This window comes from Xenopus laevis, chromosome 2L (assembly GCF_017654675.1).
Source record: "Xenopus laevis strain J_2021 chromosome 2L, Xenopus_laevis_v10.1, whole genome shotgun sequence".
Classification (NCBI taxonomy): Eukaryota; Metazoa; Chordata; class Amphibia; order Anura; family Pipidae; genus Xenopus; species Xenopus laevis.
In genome coordinates this window covers 132,865,463-132,886,411 of record NC_054373.1, presented here as the reverse complement: position 1 = coordinate 132,886,411, position 20,949 = coordinate 132,865,463, and the positions used below count along the sequence as shown (strand labels likewise).

Here is a 20,949-nt window from a genome sequence, read left to right as displayed (position 1 = left end):
AAAGGTTTGGCAACCCTATAACAGTGTTGATGCAGGCCATCTAAAGTTCTCCACAGGAGCTCCCATAGGTCATCATGTAAGGCCATCTTTTATGTGCCAACAGTAGTGCATGTGCTCTGGCCTGTTTTAGAACACGGGGATTGTATTATACCAGGAAGGCCAAACTGACTAAATATATTCTGCTCTCGAAGCCACTGTATACCCTTTGGTCAACATGAGTTAAAGGAATAGGGCTTGTGCTATGTAATTTGTGCCTATTGTTTTAATCACACGCACACACAAAAAAACCTGGGCAAAAAGAAAGGTTGTGCATAAGCCCAGTTCATTGAACTCATGTTGAACACATGGATGGGGGGTTATACTGTCTCTGTATGATGACTGGAACAAAACCAGCCCATTCTTTGTGATTGGACTGTACACACTAAGGCACATAAGCGGTGAATGCTTTCTGATCTGATCAGGAAACATGGACTGCTTTTGTTCATCCTATTAATGCTGGCAGCTATGGGACTCTGAGCTACTGCTATTTTCAAGTTTGCTGGGATTCCCCAGTATCAGAAGGTGCACTTCTGTACAATTTACAACAGCAGCTGGTGCTTTAAACAGACGTTCCCTTAATGAATAGCATTGATTCACACAATGACTGTAAATTTTTGCACAACTGCAACTGTGGTTGCAGCCATAAATCAGGGATTAATGGATCCCTGATCTTAGCATGTCTCACACAGAGGATGAAATATATGATTTCTCAGCATAATGATCCTTTTAACAACATAACATTAAAAGAGGTGGGTTTTTTTGTTGTTGTTTTTTGTTTTTGTTTACATACTTGTAAACTGCATAAAGGTGTCAATAAACTGGCCTACCATGTGCCCACTCTACCCTGCAGGTCATATGGACAGCCAACAAAAGGCCACGCACAATATGGCCTACTTTCTATTGTAATCATTCATGCAATCTGCAGGAACAATCTGAACAGCAGGAACTGAAGAGGTGTTATCTTTTGTATATAATTATTATTGGTATATGTAAACCCACTTTAAGTTCCATTGAAAATGTGCCACCCAAAATCAGTGTTACAGTACAAGATAACTTGTTTAATTAAGCATATATTTTGCCGCTTGGGAACATTTACTGTATGTATTTAGTCTGAATTCAGGAAACCAAAATTGTGATTGTCTTACAGATAGAAATATCTTGCTTTAGAAAATATTTGGGATTTAAATCAAATGCCAAAAACAATAAGAAACACTTCCTTGTGTGGTTAGTACTGCTTTAAAGGCAGGCATTAATCCCAGAATAACTTTCTTACAGTTTGCTAATACTGACATATATTCAAATGCTAAAACAGAGAAAGAAGCTTATTTGTAACTAACATAATTTTCCATTATAACTGCACATTTACCAAGACTAATGTATAGTTCTTGTGCATATTTATAAACAAATAGTTGAAATATACATATACAGTAGATATTATATCTGAACTTATTGCACCCTAACAAACTTTTGCTGATGATATGTTTACCTCCATCCAGATAAAGTTTTGCTCCCTGATTTGCTAAAATACTCTATTATGCACTTTTGTCCAACAATAACTATATACAACAACATCTGTAGTTTGGACCCATCCCATGTATTATTTATTGGTAGGCTGTGTTGAAGTCAGTAAGCCATCTCAAGTCTTACCAGTGACCAGTGTGGTGACATGCGCTTATATTATACACACCATTATCTGACAGGAATGACTTTTTTGGTCCAAGCAGCCCTTTGACTTTCTGTATTAGTGCACAAAGTGTTTTGCCACCAGTGCTATTTACAACTGGCAGGCAGAAATTCACTGGAAGATTCTTTGCATTGACAGAAATGGTAATTCCACTGATAAGGTGATTAAAAATTCATCAATATAGCTTTCCAAATTATAATATAGCTTTCTCAAATTAAGTACAGAGGGGCCTATTTATCAAAACTTTAATTTGTGAATTTGTTTTTTTTATTTATTCAAATAAACTCAAAATTTTACCATTTATTTAAAAAAAATGAAAAACTTGATTGAATAAAAATGGGGAAAAAAATCCATTGAATTTGTATTCTACTCATCATTTTGAATGGGTCTACAAACTCTCAAAAAGATTCCAAAATGTGGTCTTAAAAAAAATAATATATAAAAACACTTAAAATATTGCATAGGACAGCTCCAATTGACTTCTACATGAACTCACAAGCTTAGATGCCAATGTTTTACATTCAGGTTTTTCGCATTTTCTTATGCTCGAACATTCAAGTTTTGAACCAACTTACCAACAACAGAGACTGGACAGTAGAAGAATGGACTGTGCACAATACAGGGACATTTTGCCTAAGGACTTTGAAACTGAATCTTGGCAGAAAGGTCATCTTTCAATTGGACAATGATCACAAACCAAGGCAAAGTAACTGTGAAATAGCTCTAGAACAGAAGGAGAATGTCCTACTATGGCCAAGTCTAATCCCTGATCCTAGTCCACTTGGCATCTTGAAGACTGAGCTGCACAAGTGCTTTCCAACTAACTACCTTGAAATCTTCTAAAGCAATGTTGCATATGCAAAGCCTACACAGTAACACAGTGATTGTAACAGTTCACATGACATAATTATCATGTGAATGCCTTTGGAAGTCTCAATAGACAGGCATTTATCCTGTAGACTTGTTCTCTTATATAGTCATAGACATCTTCTGTGGCTATATACATTTACAGTGAGTGCATTATGAGTACATTATGCGCCTAAAGCATGTACATAGGTGCAAAATGTGTTTCTTATGGTTAGGAATTTGATTTCTATATTTTGCAGTGCTCATTGGAATGGGAGTTTTACATTTTTTAACATTTTTGCAGCCGCTTTAACTGCTTTTCTAGCCCAATTCCTTGATATTGTACATTCTTTTCCCATCCAAATAGTTAAGATAACTCCATAGTTATACAGCAGAGAACACAGAATGTACTGGAAGATATACCCTTCTGTACAGAGGATAAATGTACTAACAGCATTGCTTTATGGCTTGGATCCCCAACCTTTTTTTTACACAAGAGCAATATTCAGATGTTAAAAGAGTTGGGGAGCAACACAAGCATGCAAAACTCCTGTGGGTGCCAATTATGGGCTGTGACTGACTATTTGGTAGCCTACAGGAGGCTCTGTTTGGCAGTACACCTGGTTTATAGGCAACCAAAACTTGCCTTAAAGCCTGGAATTCAAAAATAAGCACCTGTTTTGAGGCCACTAGGAGCCAAGAGGTTGATTGCTCACGAGCCACTAGTTGGGGATCCCCACTCTATTGCTTTGACCATTTTTACAATTGTGACTTTATTGTACATGTCCCCATCATCTTAGTGCTAAGCACTGTCAGCAGTATGGCTTAAATCTCTAGCATGTTTAAAATAAAAACATTACTGACAAACACTTCTGTCACATTTGTTCTTTTTGTGATGTTTTCATTCTTTTGTTTTAAACTTTTTCCAAAGTCGTTGAAGCGTATATTTAAATGTATCAGATGGACTGAGAACTTGTGTTTATATGATTTACTGATAAGGTTTGTTTGTGTAAGAGACTCAAACCTTGTAGAATGAATGTGCGTTGCCTACAGTGTTACCATTTTGTAATCATTGTTATTCACCAAAATGTGAAACACATGAGGGATTGGGGGTACGACAACTTCTGTGCACTTCTCACAGTATGCAAACCTTACTGGTTCATTTTGTTTAAGCACAATATTTTCTTTCTGTTTGGTTTCATGGTCAAAGTCAAAGAACTTCATGGGGAGCCCGGTATTTTGAAGCGTTTTGAAAATATAACTGTTGGCTTAAGACCCCATTGTTTAACAAATGCTGTAACAGAAGAAAGTCAGGGTTGGGCTAGGCCTGTATCATGCTACTTTGGCTTAAATAGTCTTTTCTCCCAAGAAATGCTGAACCACGGGGAGTCCTATAACAACTTCTAGTTTATAACAGAAAAAATGAATTTGTGTGTCACACACACAGACCGCAGCCAGGAAGCTAAGTTCCTTTCTGTTTATAGGGATTAAATGTTCCCACTTTGCATTGTTTAGGAGCTGTCTGCAAACGAAAGGGATTTTATTTCATACAAATACTTGCTGAATACAGCAAGACCCCCCTCAATACTCCCCAGTTCTCCATCTACTTTGAGATGAAGCAGAGTAGCACATTGGGGTTGACACATCCCATCCTGTGCAACTAAATCTTCTGTAATAAGTCATAGCAGAAATGGAGCTTGTGTAGTAGAAGCCAGGTTGAGATTGACGCTCCTCTAAATGAAAGCTTGGCTTTTGCATAGACTCTCCTGTACATAAACTACACATAAACTACATAAAGTAATAAAAATTAACAATAAAAATAAATGTGTAGCCTTACAGAGCATTTGATTTTTTTAGATGGGGCCAGTGACTCCCATTTGAAAGCTGAAAAGAGTCAGAAGAAGGCAAATAATTCAAAAACTATAAAAGAAGAAAAAATTAAGGCCAACTGAAAAGTTGCTTAGAATTAGCCATTCTATAACATACTAAAAGTTAACTTAAAGGACAACCACCCCTTTAATGACAAGGGTTTGTGAGGTTTTTTCTACCTCGAATAAACTCAACTCAAACAATTTAAACAAACTTGAATGTTTGCTTATTTATGAAAAAAATCTGAATGTAAAAAGCTCAATTGAATGCAATTGGGGGGAAAACTCGACCTGAAAAAATTTTTTTTTGTGAAACTAACCTCAAAAAATCTGATTTTTCGACAAAACACAACTCGAACTTTAATAAATAACCCCCATAATATATACTATGCAATTGATATGGACATGCAAATAGTTTATATTGTATGTATGTATGTGAGAGTGAACTAAATAAAAGCAAGAGGGTGTTTTTAAATTTCAGAGTGTGCAAGATAAAGTGTGCATATGTGTGTTATAATGAATAATGTGCCCTGTATTGTAAAATATAAAGATATTATAAATCACTGTAGAGTTCCATGACTGTATAAAGGCACAAAGTCAAAGCCTAAATGCTTTTACACAGGCCATATACTCCAAGGTGACATCCAATATCTTCATATTTTACAGGGTGTACAATATTTAATATCGTACACAAGTTTTAGCAAGTCGTTACGCAAATTATATCACTACGCACCGATTATAACTTATGAAATTACTAAGCACAATTTATAAGGATATAATTTATATTCTTGTGGCTCTTGTGTATTATATAGTGAATAAAGTACCCCTATTATAAAATATAAGGCTGAGGCTAAAGGCCAAGTGATTTTATAAAGGTCATAGAAGTTCAAGGTGACTTCTAATAACCTCATATTTTACAACAGGGGGTATTTTATTATAATACACAAGTTTATGTAAGTTGCATGACAGAAATTACATTGAAGTACCCTTTACATCACTTAGCAACATTTATAAGCATATAATTTACAGGATGCATGTGGCTCTTGTATATGTATTATATGCATGTAAATATATATGTATATATATATATATATATATTTACAGTATTTAATGACATTGCCATCCTTTGCTGTATCTTTGCTGCAGAAGGATAACGAATTTGTCATCAGAACACGGAGCTAAATGTACGTTATGCTCATGAACAAGACCAAATGGAAAGACTTCAAGCACATATGGAAGATGCAAAAAAAGCAAGAGAAGAAATGTATGAGAAATATGTTGCTTCTAGGTAAGTGTAAAAAGTGTAATATTCGAACATTTGCACTAATGGCATCTTCTGGAGCTAAAAGTTTTGATTGGCTCCGTGTGTTAAAAATTGTGATCTTCCTGGTCTGTTTAATTAAAGAGTAAAAGCCTCCCGCCAATTAGTCAGAAAAGAAGTGAACCTTCTTAAAAAGCTTGAAGCCAATCTGCAACTACCTTCAAATGCACATGCTCCATGTCACTGATCATACAGAAGAGGACCTGAAATGGAGCCTGCCAAACACTGCTGCTAAACTCATTTTTTTTAACAATGTTCACTTAGAGAGCCACTTTTCAGATTATCTGGTAGTGTGGAAAGGGAGGCCTTTTTTCCCCCGCTTTATACATAGTGCACCAAAATTTGACTACACTTATTTTGCTGTGACATACCCCTTTAACAGGAAAAGTGAAGCCTTCAAGAATAAGTCCTATAATGTACTGTAGGTAGTTATTGCCAACTTGTGAAGAAAATGATTTATCTGAATTTTTTTTGTCGTTAAGTTAACATGAACTCACATAGAACAATTGTCTTTGCATTCTGCTTATTTAGTTAAATCAGTGGGCAACCATCTTTAATAAAGTTGACCCAAGATTTATTAATTCAGCTGCATTTATGTAACATTTTATGTTTGTAGAGACCATTATAAAACAGAGTATGAAAACAAACTTCGTAATGAATTGGAACAAATAAGAATAAAGACAAATCAAGAAATTGAACAGCATCGTGGAGCATCAAAATAGATGTATGAAAGAGAAAACAGGTATGTAATTGTACATTTTCACCTTAATAATCTTTAGTATGATGTAAACAAAGTCAGCAAGTGGTGTGTATATATAGATGGCCGGGGCCCCGGGGCAGGATGTGCAAATGCCCCCCACCAATTCACACTTCCTCCCAACCTCTAGGTGCACTTGTGCACAAAAACCCCTTCCAGTTCTGCCCACAATATGTTTTATCACCCTCTGCACCCCTGTAGTTACACCACTCAAGTCGGTTTGCTATTCAACTTCATTTTGTAATTGTTTGTAGTTTTGTTATACCTGTATTTATGTTTTGAGTTATGCAGCTCCCAATCCTTAGAATTTCACTTGCTGTTTAGTTTCTAATAAGTTAGAATGAAAGGTGTATAGGAGAGTAATAAAACTGTACCCTCACAGTTGTATATGCTTTTACTTGCCAGAATCAGCAATCCCAATAACCATTTGCTGGAAATAAGAAAAATAAGAAGGTAATTCTAAAAACTTACACAGTTATTAGGACCAGTTGAAAAGATGCTTGGAATAGGTTTTTATATAACATATTAAGGGGGTTATTTACTAAAATCTGAAATTATCTCATTTAAATTAAAAAAACACGACCAAACTCTCATACCCGATTTTACCTTATTTATTATTAAAAAAGCTCAATTTAATCGGTTCGGGTAAAAACTCAATAAAAACGATTTTTCTTTTTCAGGAAAATTTTTTCCTATTTTTGCCCGAAATGGTTGGATTTTCAAGCTAATTCCAGCGCAGACCAAATAAACGTCCAAATACGATAGGGACCTCTGCCATTGACTTTTACACAACCTTGGCAGGTCTGAGATGGGGGATTTTCGGATTCTGGCTTTTTGCAACATCGGCTTTAATAAATCGAGTTTTCGGAATTTAGTAAATAGCCCCTTAAATGTTAGTTCAAAGTTACAGCCTACTACCAATTTGTAAAAGTATTCTCTAATCCTGTTTTTAACTGGGTAATTCACCTTTAAGTAGACATTAATATTCTAAACCACTTTGCAGTTGGTTTTTATTTTTATGGTTTTTGTTCAGCAGCTCTTCAGTTTGCTATTTCAGTAGATATCTGATTGCTAGTTTACCTTAGCAACCATGCATTGGTTTGAACAAGAGACAGGAATATGAATAGGAGTGGACCTGAATAGAAAAATGAGTAATAAAAGAACAATAAAAATGCATTTTTAACCTCACAAAGCAATCATCAATCATTTTTGACTGCAGCTAACCCCCATTTTAAACATGGAAAGAGACAGAAGAGAAAGGCAAATAATTGAGGGGAAAAAACTTTAAAAAAATATATAATTAAAACCAGTTGCAAAATGGATAGGAATAAGGTATTCTACTGTATAATATATAAAGTTAACTTAAAGGTGACCCACCTCTGTAATCACCTCTTCCCACACATATTTAGCAATTGTTTCTTCAGGGCCACCCATATAAACATGTAGTAGACAAGAGGGCATCACTGATTCTCTCTCCAGGAGACTTCATTGTAATGGTAATTGTTTGTTTAAGTTGGAGGTTCCCAACTTTACAGAAAAACCCCAAGGATGCTCAGGTCAGTAGACGGGAGTGAAAACTGAAGTCAATTGAATAGCGCCAGCAAGAAAATAAAACATATGGGAAAAGTTCAGCTAAATAAATGAACATTTTCAAGACTTGAACTGTTCCTTTTTTATTCTGCTGCTCCAGTTAATAAAATAGACAGGGTACTGTAGCATAAATAGCAAATGGACCTTTGAGTGTGAGAAATATTTGTTCCTAACAGAGATATTCAAGTATTTCTCTTTGTCAAGTTGGCTAAGGCTGTCATCACCTGTGTATCTCCATGGGTGTGTACTGACAAACTTCGTACTTAGGCTTGTTGGGAAAAGTCCTGACAGTTTAAAGAATGAAACTAAAAAATGCGTCCAAATATGTTATTACATCAGTGTAGCAATCTTTTTATAGGACAAGTTGAACTGAGTAAACAGATGGGAACCACAGAATTAAATGTCAAAAAGGGCTGTGACAATTAAAATTGGTTCCGCTTGGCCATCACTTATATTTACCAAGCAATCTTTTTTAATCTTACAACAATCTCTAACAATGTATTTTACAAGTACTTTATATATACAGTAGATATAGTTTTTTTTATTTTTTTTATTAAAGAATACCTGATATTACTTGTATACTTATGTTACATTTATAGTATGATTTTCAGACCTGTCCTCTGACCCCTCCAACAATGCAAGGGGATTAGTGATGGGCGAATTTATTCGCCAGGCGCGAATTCGCGGTGAATTTGCGCGATTCGCCGCAAGCGAATAAATTCACGAAACGCCCGCGAAAATTCGCGGTCAAAAACAGGCGCCGGCGCCAAAAACGGGCGAATTTTTCGGCGAAACGGCGCAAATTCACCCATCACTAAAGGGGATAAGTAAGTGGAAGTATACCCCTGACTATTTGGGGCAGATTTATCAAGGGTGGAAATGAAAATTTTTTTATGCTCAAAACTGTCAAATTCAACTAGGGAGTTATTCTAATTTGATTTGAGTTTTTCAAAAAAATTCTAATTTGATTTTCGAGATTTATACATACTCTCTGGCCCTTTAAGAACTCAAATTCGACTATTCACCACCTAAAAATTGCCCAATTGCTGTTTAAGTCAATGGAAGATTTCTAGGGATCAATTTGGAGTTGTTTGCAGCCTTCCTGACATTTGAATTATTTTTTTTTTTTGTAGAATTCTTCATTTTCGAATTCAATTCAAGTTTTCGAGTCGATCCTATTCACCAGAGTTTAAAATGTTTTTATTTTTATAATAAATTTCGTTTGGTTGAATTTCAAGTTCATCGGAGTTTTAAAAAACTTTTCACTTCGAATCGAAGTCGAATTTAGGCCTGTACCCAAAAAATAGTTCAAAATTCGAAGTTTTTAACTTTGAAAATTCACTTCGACCCTTAGTAAATCTGCCCCTAGAACTGGAGTGCGTCAAATTCTTTCCCTCCTTCTTGGATGTAACAGGCAGAGGAGAGCTGCTGTGGATTGGACTGCACACATACAGTTTTTATATTTTTTGACATAATACAATCACCTAATAATCACTCATTTTTGTTAGGTTTGGGTACAACATAAACGGGTTCAAGTTGTTTTCTCCACAAAAAATTTGAGTTTTCGAGGTTGTTTTTGAGTCAAAAATTTATTTTTCTGTAACATTTTTTAAGATTTATTATACCTTGACCCTGGAAATAACTTGAATCTGAAAATAAACCATCTTAAACCTGTCAAGGTCATAAAGAACTCAATGGTAGAGGTCACTTGAACCATTTGAAGATGTTAATAGCCTTCATGATGTTTGAGTTTTTTTCTGGGATTTCATCTGAAAACTCGATCAATTCGAAATTTTGGTTTGTTAACCCCGTAGTCGCTGATTCAAGTTTTTCCCATTCAAGTATTTTCTTAAATAAGAAACCATTTGAGTTGTAGGTTCATTCAAGTTCATTTGAGGTATAGAAACTCTAAAATTTGACCTTTGATAAAGAACCCCCAAAGTGTTTAGTAAATGACTTCTCAAACGACCCCAGATACATGCCCAGTAAGTCTTCTTTGGCTGGCATGCTCCTGTATCCTTCACCCCTCACATAAACAGAGACTATTCCACCCCCACACAAAGGTACTGGAGGGGCAACACTGTCAGACAAAGGGACACTTTCTGTCCTCCTGCAACCTGCAGAACAGTACGTAATCGCTTCAGGAATGGCCATATTTTTTCATTTGCTCGCATTTAGTAATGTTTGATGTGAGATTCTCTCATGTCATTCAGAGAGAGTTGTCTTTCTTCTGAGCATATTCATGTCTCAGAAAATTACACACCCAATGAAAATATGTACATTATAACTTTCATTTCTTCTGTGTTTACTACTTAATTGTGTTTCCTACAAAGATTTTTTTAAAGCATAACCCATGCTGAGTTCTAGTGTGTTCGACCTATTATGTTTTTTGTGTTTTTTTATGCAAATTTTTTATATCCCATTTCTGTTGAATCATCTAAGAAAGTTTTAATACATTTACCCAAGGGTGCCATGTTTATTGATTGTATAGTATAAAAATAGGTTTAATACATTTTGGAAGAAACATTTAGGCAAATATTACATGGGAGGTCATTTATAAACACTGGGCAAATTTACACCTGGGCAGTAACCCATGGCAACCAATCAAATTTTTGCTTTATTTGTTTAATCTGCAGCTGGCAGAAAAAAAAGCCAATCACTATTTGGTCGCTATCGGTTACTGCCCATGGTCAATTTTGCCCATTGTTTATAATTTAATCCAAGGTGGAAGTGGAATATTGTGCTTAAAATGCTCAAATTGAGGGGTGTTTTTCAGCCCTGCTTGTGGGTCAGGCAGCCCATTTCAAATATTTTACAAAGGAAAACTTTGACAAATGGGGAGAGGCATTTTGAACCTCACTGTTTACTGCCCAAAGGTGGTCAAAGTGTTCCTTAACTATTACTTCAGATGCATAACAGTGGGTGGCCCTTTGCTATGCACATTGGCATTGACCATCATTATTATCCTTTCCACCTTGCTTATTTTATTACACCTTTTGGCTTAATCACCTTGTGTAGTTCTTCATACAACAGATTTTGCTTAACTTTATTTGTGTTTCATTCTTATAGAAATCTACGAGAAGCAAGAGACAATGCTATAGCTGAAAAAGAAAGAGCCAGTTTAGCTGAAAAAGATGCCCAAGCATAATATAATCAACTGCTTGAACAGTAAGTGTATAGTCAAATGCATCAACACAATTGTTGATGGTAGAAAGTGTAATGAAGAGCAGTGTCCTGGTCCTTGTGAGACTTCTGGCTTGGATGGTCCTTTTCTATGGGTGATTCACTGTTTTGCAGTTCCATTAATGGTTCTAAAGAGGCTCCCGGCTACAAATCTGGTAGTGGTCAACTCCTAGTGGCAATCTGGTAGCTAGGCTCCAAATGATCTTAGCAACTATGCATTGAACTGAATAAGAGACTGTAATATGATTAGGATAGGGCCTGAATAGAAAGATGAGTAATTTACTAATAAATTAGTATTTACTAAACTACATTCTTTTCTGGTTGAGGTTTTATGGGCAAAAACTCAAATATTTCATGGGAAAAAAATGTGTTATACCCCGATGAATCCGATGGGTTGCAAGTAAATATGCTGGACACCCAAAACAGGTGGATTTGCTCCACTTTTCATTATACTGTATGTAAATTAAACAATTGTTGAAAAGTTATTTGTAAGTGTATTTCCTGTTGAAAGTAGTATTTGTTTATCCCTTTTTTTCCCTCTGGTTCGGTCATTTAAAACAATGTAGTAAAAGTCACTTCTCTTTTAATTTTGCTACATTATTGTAGGAGCAGGAAGAAGCAAATGAGAAGACAGATACTGTTTTCAGTAGCAGCTAAATATATTAATACAAATAACTTTAAAATAGCATTATGTACTTATCAATATACTTTTATGTTCTGCCATGCTCAGCGAATACTTGATTGATGTGTTTTGTCTGTGGTGATTTTCATTGCTCTGGGAATGCATTTATTTCAGGTAACTTGTCACTGGCAGGTAGCGCAGATTTCCCACCTGCAACAAACTGCTGTATGTGCCAGCACGCTAACTAGAATATACGGGGAAAAGACTGAGCGCACATGACTCAGCATTGACATAGACATTTGCATGGGATTGCATTTGAGCCTGAGGGTGTGTCTCCAGCATCTACTGTCAGTTATATGAAGTGTCAACAAAGTATTTCTGCCTAGGGTAGAAGACATGACAGTATCTTTTGAAGTGCCTATAAATAAAGAGATGCCACACTTTTGTCTCTCCATCAGTGTAACTTAAAGGGCTGGTTTACCTTTAAAGTTAATTATTTGTATGTTATAAAATGGCTAATTCGAAGCAACTTTTCAATTGGCTTTCATCTTTTCTTTTTTTATATAGTTTTTTAATTATTTGCCTTCTTCTGACGCTTTCCAGCTTTCAAGTAGGGGTCACTGACCCCATCTAAAAACAAATGTTATGTAAGGCTACACATTTATTGTTATTGCTACTGTTTATTACTTACGTTTCTGTTTAGGCCCTCTCCTATTCATATTCTAGACTCTTGTTCAAATCAATGCATGATTGCTAGGGTAATTTGGACCACAGTCCACAAAGGCAAGTCGCAATATAAATCCCAAATGTTTATGTACAGGAGAGTCTGTGCAAAATCGTATAACATTTCCCGGTGTGGAGAAGGTCCAGCTCAGCCAGAAGGCATCTGCAGGTTACACAATCTGGGCACCTATTCAGAACCTGTTCTATTCATATTCCATTCTCTTATTCAAATTAATGCTTGGTTGCTGGGTAATTTGGATCCTAACAACCAGATTGCTAAAATGGCAAACTGGAGAGCTGCTGAATAAAAAGCTAAATAACTAAAAAAACACAAATAATAAAAAATGAAAACCAATTGCAAATTGTCTCAGAATATCACTCTCTACATCATACTAAAAGTTATTTTAAAGGTGAACAACCCCTTTAAAGGGGATAGGATATCCTCCTCCCTTTGTGTTAAGTAAATTAAAGTGTAAAGCTTTTTCATAGATACATATTATGAACTTACTGTTTTCTGGGTACCTGAAAAAGCTTCCTAAGACTCCAGTGTGATCCAAAAAGTTACTCATTGTCATGTAAGTACAGAATGTTTCTAATACAGGTATGGGACCTATTATCCAGAATGCTCGGGACCTGGGGCTTTCCGGATAATGGGTCTTTCCATAATTTAGAACTTAATACCTTAAGTCTACTAGAAAATCATGTTAACATTAAATAAACTGAATATACTGGTTTTGCTTCTAATAAGGATTAATTATATCATAGCTGGAATCAAGTACAAAGTACTGTTTTATTATTACAGAGAAAAAGGAAATAATTTTTAAAAATTTGTATTATTTGATTATAATGGAGTCTATGGGAGATGGCCTTTCTGTAATTCGGAGCTTTCTGGATAACGGGTTTCCGGATAACGTATCCTATACCTGTATACTGTGTTTTTCAAGCATCGGGGCAATTCATTCTAAGTTTTTCAGGGTGCACATTGTTGGTTCATGAGAGCGTCCTGCAGTGCCATGTTCGATCCTTTATCTAAGGCAAGGTCCAGGCTTTTGTATGTCGGTGTCCAGATACAAAAACCTAGACTATGTCATTGAGCCGAGTCCATTTTACTGGTTACATTTATCTGCATCATTATACATTAGTAAGCAGTGGTCCGAAGTTTTAACATAAAGTATCACTATCGTTTATCATGTAATGAGCCATCTTTTCAATACACCTCCTGTTCATATGCTGCACAGCATTGCCTACAATGTACCCACTGCTAGAGCTGTCTCTTATGTCTCATCACAAAAAGTGTTCCTGCCATTGTCTCAATGAAGACAATATTTTACTTTATCAATAACTATTATTTGAAAGGAGGAATGCAGCGAATCCACTATTTTGGATTCAGCCAAAACCCCAAATTCTTTGTAAAAGATTCGGCCAAATACTGAACCGAATCTGAACCCTAATTTGCAGTTCAAATAGGATGGGGAAAGGAAAAAGGAGTTGAGTGCTCTGCTAAACATTTTTTTACTTCCTTGTTTTGTGACAAAAAGTCACATGATTTTAAGAATCGGGTTCGGCCAGGCACGAGGATTGAAAAAGGCAGAATACCGAACCAAATCCAGGATTCGGTGCATCCTTATTTGGAAGTGAAATCTTGTACCAGACTGCACTGTAAATGAAAAAGTAGCCTTTGTTTATTGATTTTAATTGAAGTGGCAAAGCAACATGGCTGTATTTTTACACAGAATTATATCATTGACATATTAGAACACTTTGGTTCACGGGTAATCCTTTTGCATGCACCCAAAGTAAGTGATAATAGCCCAGTTAATTCTTTTGTTAGCCCTGGCCTGTTAGCGCAATATATTGCTTGCCATGCAGATATATGCTTTTAGTCATGCCCAGTCTCACCAATCAAAACAGGTTTACCTAACCACAGAAAATTTCTGAGCACTTCTTACTCTAGAGCAGCAGCTGTCTGGTAGACACAGCTGGTAGATTGTACAGTACAGACTGGAATTGCTGTACATGATGATAGAGGAAGATTAAATGTCAGTTTACATGACCCACATATATTCAATCTGCATATTTTGCTATGTGATTACTAAATCCCAGATACGTTTACTACTGATTGAGCAGTGCTTTGAGTCTTGCTACCATGTTTTAGAAAAGGCATGTTTTAGATTCTTTTATGTCCTTAGTACAGTTGTTAAGCATACCCAGCGTTTTTTAAGCAAGCAAAGAAAGATCGCTCACATTCATTCAAGTCTGTTTTTCTAAGCCAAGAATGACAGATGCTGTATTACAGCTGAAATTCATAAGGTCTATGAAGTCTTTCAAACAGCAGTTAGTTTTTAGGCCAATACAAAGGAGGTGTTTTTAGTGCTACACACTTGTTCCAGAACTCCGGTGTTGATTCCACCCAGATGCGTGTTCACGTGAAGTTGTTTAATGCTGTTTTTATTTTTGCATTTTTTCTGTGTGGCTTGTGGTAGTAGAATTAAAGTTACTCCATTTCCACAGCCCACGCGAACTGTAAGTGATAGCTGAAAGGAGAAGGAATGCTTCATGAAAAATTGTTGGGGCAACTAGTCACACACTGTGTGTAGCAAAAGGCTTGAAATTCCATATTTATATATAGAATATCTGCCATATGACAGATTACAGCCACGGGTTTTCTTACAAGTTTAGAGGATATATTTGGTTGGCATTTTTTATCAATCGAAATCTAGGAAAGAATGCTGTCATGTTAAGAATACATATATGAATTACATTTCTGCTTGTACTAATTAAAGAAAGACAGTTATCAAAAATACACTACAATTTAAGCGAAGTGAAAGATCTCGACCATGACTAATTAACTGGAACATTTTTTTTTGCCTCTGCATTTATGTTCAGATTGCTTCCCCCGCATGCTCAACCTGCACTCTAAAGCATCTATCTGCAACTATGCAGGACACTATATGTTTGATGGAATACCGCTAACTGATACTTTATTGAAGGTTCATATCTTCAAATTTTGTCACTGTTGGGTTTAAGGTGCCAAAAAAATGGGATTCCTTAAAGAGATACTGTCATGGGAAAAATTTTTTTTTCAAAATGAATCGTTTAATAGTGCTGCTCCAGCAGAATTTTGCACTGAAATCCATTTCTCAAAAGAGCAATCAGATATTGAATTATATTCAATTTTGAAATCTGACATGGGGCTAGACATATTGTCAATTTCCCAGCTGCCCCAAGTCATGTGACTTGTGCTCTGCTAAACTTCAATCACTCTTTACTGCTGTACTGCAAGTTGGAGTGATATCACCCCCCTCCCTTTTCCCCCCCAGCAGCCAAACAAAAGAACAATGGGAAGGTAACCAGATAGCAGCTCCCTAACACAAGATAACAGCTGTCTGGTAGATCTAAGAACAACACTCAATAGTAAAATCCCATGTCTCATTGCGACACATTCAGTTACATTGAGAAGGAAAAACAGCAGCCTGCCAGAAAGCATTTCTCTCCTGAAGTGCAGGCACAAGTCACATGACCAGGGGCAGCTGAGAAATTGGCAAAATGTCTAGCCCCATGTCAGATTTCAAAATTGAATATAAAAAAATCTGTTTGCTCTTTTGAGAAATGGATTTCAGAGCAGAATTCTGCTAGAGTAGCACTATTAACTGATGCGTTTTGAAAAAAACATGTTTTCCGATGACAGTATCCCTTTAAGTTAGAATTCACCAAAACTAAACAACTTCTTTCCTGGTAAAGTAACCCACCACATTATAACTTACAGACTGTTGTGTGGATGAATAGCGATTAAGTTCACTTTAAGGAATCTATCCTCCGTTCTAAGAATCAAAAGCAAACTAACTAAACATTTATGTCCCATATGGCTCCCCTTCAATCGCTTATTGGTTAGCGACTGGTAACAGGTTAGAGAGCTGCAGATGAGCTGGGTTCTTGCTAATATGTTAGACATCTGTTCATTCCAGCTGTTATAAATTAAATTTTTGTCTAACTATTTTGCAAACATTTTTTATTTTGTACATCTGTAAGGGTAAGGTCACACTGGTCGTTTTGGGGATATTTAGTTGCCTGGCCTCACAAGGAAACTGTGGGCGACTTCGGAAAACGAATCGCCACGTGTGATTAGTGACAGCGATTTTTCATTTTAAGGCGTTTGGAGATTGTTCACCGCAAAGACGAGGCAATTAGTCGCCAGGTGACTAAATCTCCCCAAAACGAGCAGTGTGACCTCACCCTAATCCTTTAATCTGCTTCAGTGGCCAAGCTGCATGTCTCCATCCATCTATCCAAACAACCATTAGTAACAGGAGGGGGTAAGATGCCAGTCCAGTTGCTAAAAAGTTAGTGGGTCCCTACATACTTGAAACAGTCTATAAACCTAACATGATGAATATATACAATAGATAAATTGACTTTATATAACCTTTGACTAGGACCACACATGGCCATTTTTGTTAATACCAAACTATATCATTGTTTCTAAGACAGTTTAGGATACTGGTAGCATTTTCTATAGAGTTATCTGAGGATAAACCATGGTCTATTCATGCATGGAATTGTAAACAATGGAATGCTTTGATCTTCCAGGTAATAAAGATAATATACTGATTGCTGCAACTGCCTATTCATAAAACTCTGTGTAACTCTCTTCAGTGTGAATTAACCCTGCTGGAACAAACCTTCTAGCTTGACTGGAACAAGGAAAGGCAATGCAACATTTACCAACTGTACTGGTAAATTTTTATGATATGATCGACTTAATGTAGACTGTTAAAAATGTGAGGGCAAGGGCACACTAGGCATATGTCGCCCTTCTCTCTGCCTGTGTTTTGGGGGTTTTGTATCCAGCAGGGGGGGGAGAACGCTCACATTGGGCTGTCTATATGGCAGCGTACCACATCAAATCACGTTTTTTACTGTAGAAGTTATTTCGTTTGGTAGAAATACAATTTAGTGCTTATGTTGCACATGTATTACAAAAATGTTTTCCGTGTATGTTTTTGGCGGTGTTCCAGATATAAGTTCATACACCATTAGAATAATGAATAGGATGAATATCCCCACATTTAAAAAAAAAGAAAAGAAAAATCTTGTTCTTTCGGTTAGATTTTCCTTTCCATGCATTCATTGTTAATAATTACTGTTAAGATATTAATTATCAAGTGCAATAGTGCAAGTGTAGGCTTAACAAAAAATGAGATTCCCATATGCCTGAATTTGTTTCTGTCTAGTAATGCTTAATCTACTCTCTTTCCTTTTTATGAATCAGCATGAGTCAGGCTTCATGTTTCCTGAACCTTTGGTATGTTGAAATATTAGCAACATATATGGACAATCTACCTGTTTTTTAAGCTGGAGCAACTGCTTAAAGAACAATTACAATCCGTTAAAAGCCGTTTCATAAAAAGTTTTCCTCCCATACTCCAAAATATATGCAGCAGGTTCATTGGCTCCAGATCAAATTGACCCAGTATGGGTATGTTTATGGTAGGGACCTAAGATTGCAAGCTCTACTGTGTCAGAGGTAAATGATGAACAAGCGCTGTGTAACATTTTTAGTGCTATATTAATAAAGGATAATAGTAGAGATTTTCAATTTCTTAATGTTCCTATAAATGTTCTGCAATACACAGATCATATGCTTTCAAGCAACATATTCATAGATTGGCCACTTGCGTTGTGTCCCAGATATGCAAGGTAATTTGAAATTTGAAGTTTTTACACTTTCAGTAACTTATATATGTAATGCAAGCAGTATGCAAATACATTACATATAAAATATAGACCCACACTCTGTAATATAGCTATTTAAAAGTTGTGTCATCGCATTTATATGTCTGAGGAAGATTTACCTGTTACAGTAATGTTCCAAGGCACCAACCAGCAATAGAATATTAGGCAATACTCATTCAGACTTGTCATTAAAATCTTAAGGTGAACGGGTTCAAACGAATGAGATTTGCTCTTCTCTCTCTATTGTGAAAAGAAACTTGGGAGCATCTCTACATGCTAGACATCATCTTATTCCTATGCCTATCACCTGTTTGAAGGAGTGGTTCACCTTTATATTAACTTTAAGCAAATTGGAGAGCTGCTGAATAAAAAAAACTTCATATAATACAAAATAAAGGCCAAATGCAAATTGTCTCAGAAAATCACTCTCTATAACATACTTAAACGTAACTCAAAGTCAAACAACCCCTTTAAATATCTTATATTAACCATTAAGCCATTTGTTATAAAAGCTTACATTTATTGGTATACAGATGGTTGTTAGGCCCCATTCTAGAACAGGTGCAATCTCCATGTTGTGGCAACCATCCATCAATATCTGCTTTGCTTTCTAAATTTCTTCTTACATCTCTACTCTGCTTATAATTTCATTACATAAATGACAGCACATTTTGAAATCAACAAGGAAGTTCAGCTGGAGCGAATGTGCTTGTTAAGACCTGTTTTGACATTTGCTTCCATGTAAGTTGAACTTCACAGGAAAATGTTTAGCTAATTTTTTCGTCATACTTATTCATAAAGGAAATAACAATAGCCTTACAAGGCTATTATTCTATTATTAACCCCCCCCCAAACAGTAAGTTCAAACAGTACACATCCCTCAGTGCTACAATATAAATACATTTTATGGGTTTTTTATTTTTTAAACTTTTATTTTCATTCTAGGTACAGGCAGTTGCAACTCAGTACAGAGAGCAAAGTATCTGAACTTCTTCATCAAACAAAACTTAAGTCCTTTGAATCTGAACGTTCTCATATATTACAGGAGGAGGCAATGGAGAACCTACAAAAGTGTCAAATCGAAAAATATCAGAAAAAACTAGAGGTAGGATTAATTTAAATGTAAACGCACCAAACCTATACAAATTTAAATGAGCAAAATTTGAACCAAGAGTTTCTTCAGTGACCATAGCAACCAAATCAATATTTAAATGCCAAAGCTGGAATAAAACAGTTTAAAAAAGTACATACAGTTATATATAATTCAGCATTAGCAAAATGTAATATGACTTGTCTTAATATGTATCCTAGCTATTCTTTTACACTACTCTTAATTATTGTTTTATTTTTTTACCCTCCCTCTTTTCCCTGTGATTCGGAGAGTTTGTTTTTGTTTAAATAAATATAAGTAAATTTAAGTTTCATAAAAATTGTATAAGCAAATCCATCTCTGTCCTCAGCTGCAGCCTGTGACGTTATACTGGCAGTTTAACCGAGAAGAGTGATTTAATTAAAGGGTACATATTGTATAAAAAAAAGTTTAGTGTAATAGATAACAAAAACAATAGCTATTTACTTAAAACAATAGGAAAATGTAATTATAATGAGATTCAGTATAAGTTAAATGAGTTAAAACATAGCTTAGTTTGTCACACATGATGAGCCACACTATGCCTCCACAAATTTTCTCAAGAATTCTCTTGGTGCTGTGATTAATTCCATTATTATCATTGCAAATTTCCATTTATTAAAGCATCATTGCTCAAATTGTCTAGCAACGGTGTCACAATAGCCACATAGATAATTGAGGGTAATGGTTGTTTCCATGCTGGAAGTACTTTATCAACCTTGTGAAGCAGAAGGCGCAGTCAGGCACCAAAGGTATAACTGTGCTGTAGTCGAGGTCTGCTGTAGTACTAATAATGAAGAAATGGAGGGTCAAATACATACGTGATAGGTGCCCCTAGATATCCTGAGAAAGATGGCTGCTACCAGCCTGAGTTTGTGGTTGGCTTTGAGTAACCAATTTTGGAAAAGGAAGAAATATCCTGTGTCTGTGCCTTTCAGTTGATTTAGGATTTAATCATATCTTATTTGTGTTCTGAAGTTTTTGCAACAGTCTAAGCAGGTGTTTGTTGCAGAGTTTCATGGAGACTAACAAAGTGTAATCTATTTCCATGTGAGGATAGCCTATATTCAAGCTCTGTGGGACCCAGCAAGCCCTATTGACCCCACACTCCTTTAATCCAACATCGCCTGCCAGAGTGAATTGGTAACACTAATCAAACCACTCCACATTCATTATGGAAACACCCAGCATTCCTTTGAAACAGTGTTCTGCAATTTCCACATAAAATCCAGACTAAGTAAGCTTACTATTCCTGTGTGCAACCTCACATTCAAAATGCCCCACCTCCTTGATATCAGACACAAACACACATTACCTGGCAGAGGTATTATGGAGGTGCCAGAGTTTTCACTGTGCTTTCATTCAGTACCCTCAGCTGAGGACCTTTCACCTGAGAAACTGGGTTATTATTCTAAAACAGTGATCCCCAACCAGTAGCTCGTGAGCAACATGTT

The 20,949-nt window shown here is 36.0% G+C and overlaps 1 pseudogene; it reads left to right on the top strand.

The window, feature by feature from the left end:
- Positions 1–20,949, top strand: part of LOC108707540 — a 63,480-nt pseudogene that overhangs the window by 3,101 nt on the left and 39,430 nt on the right.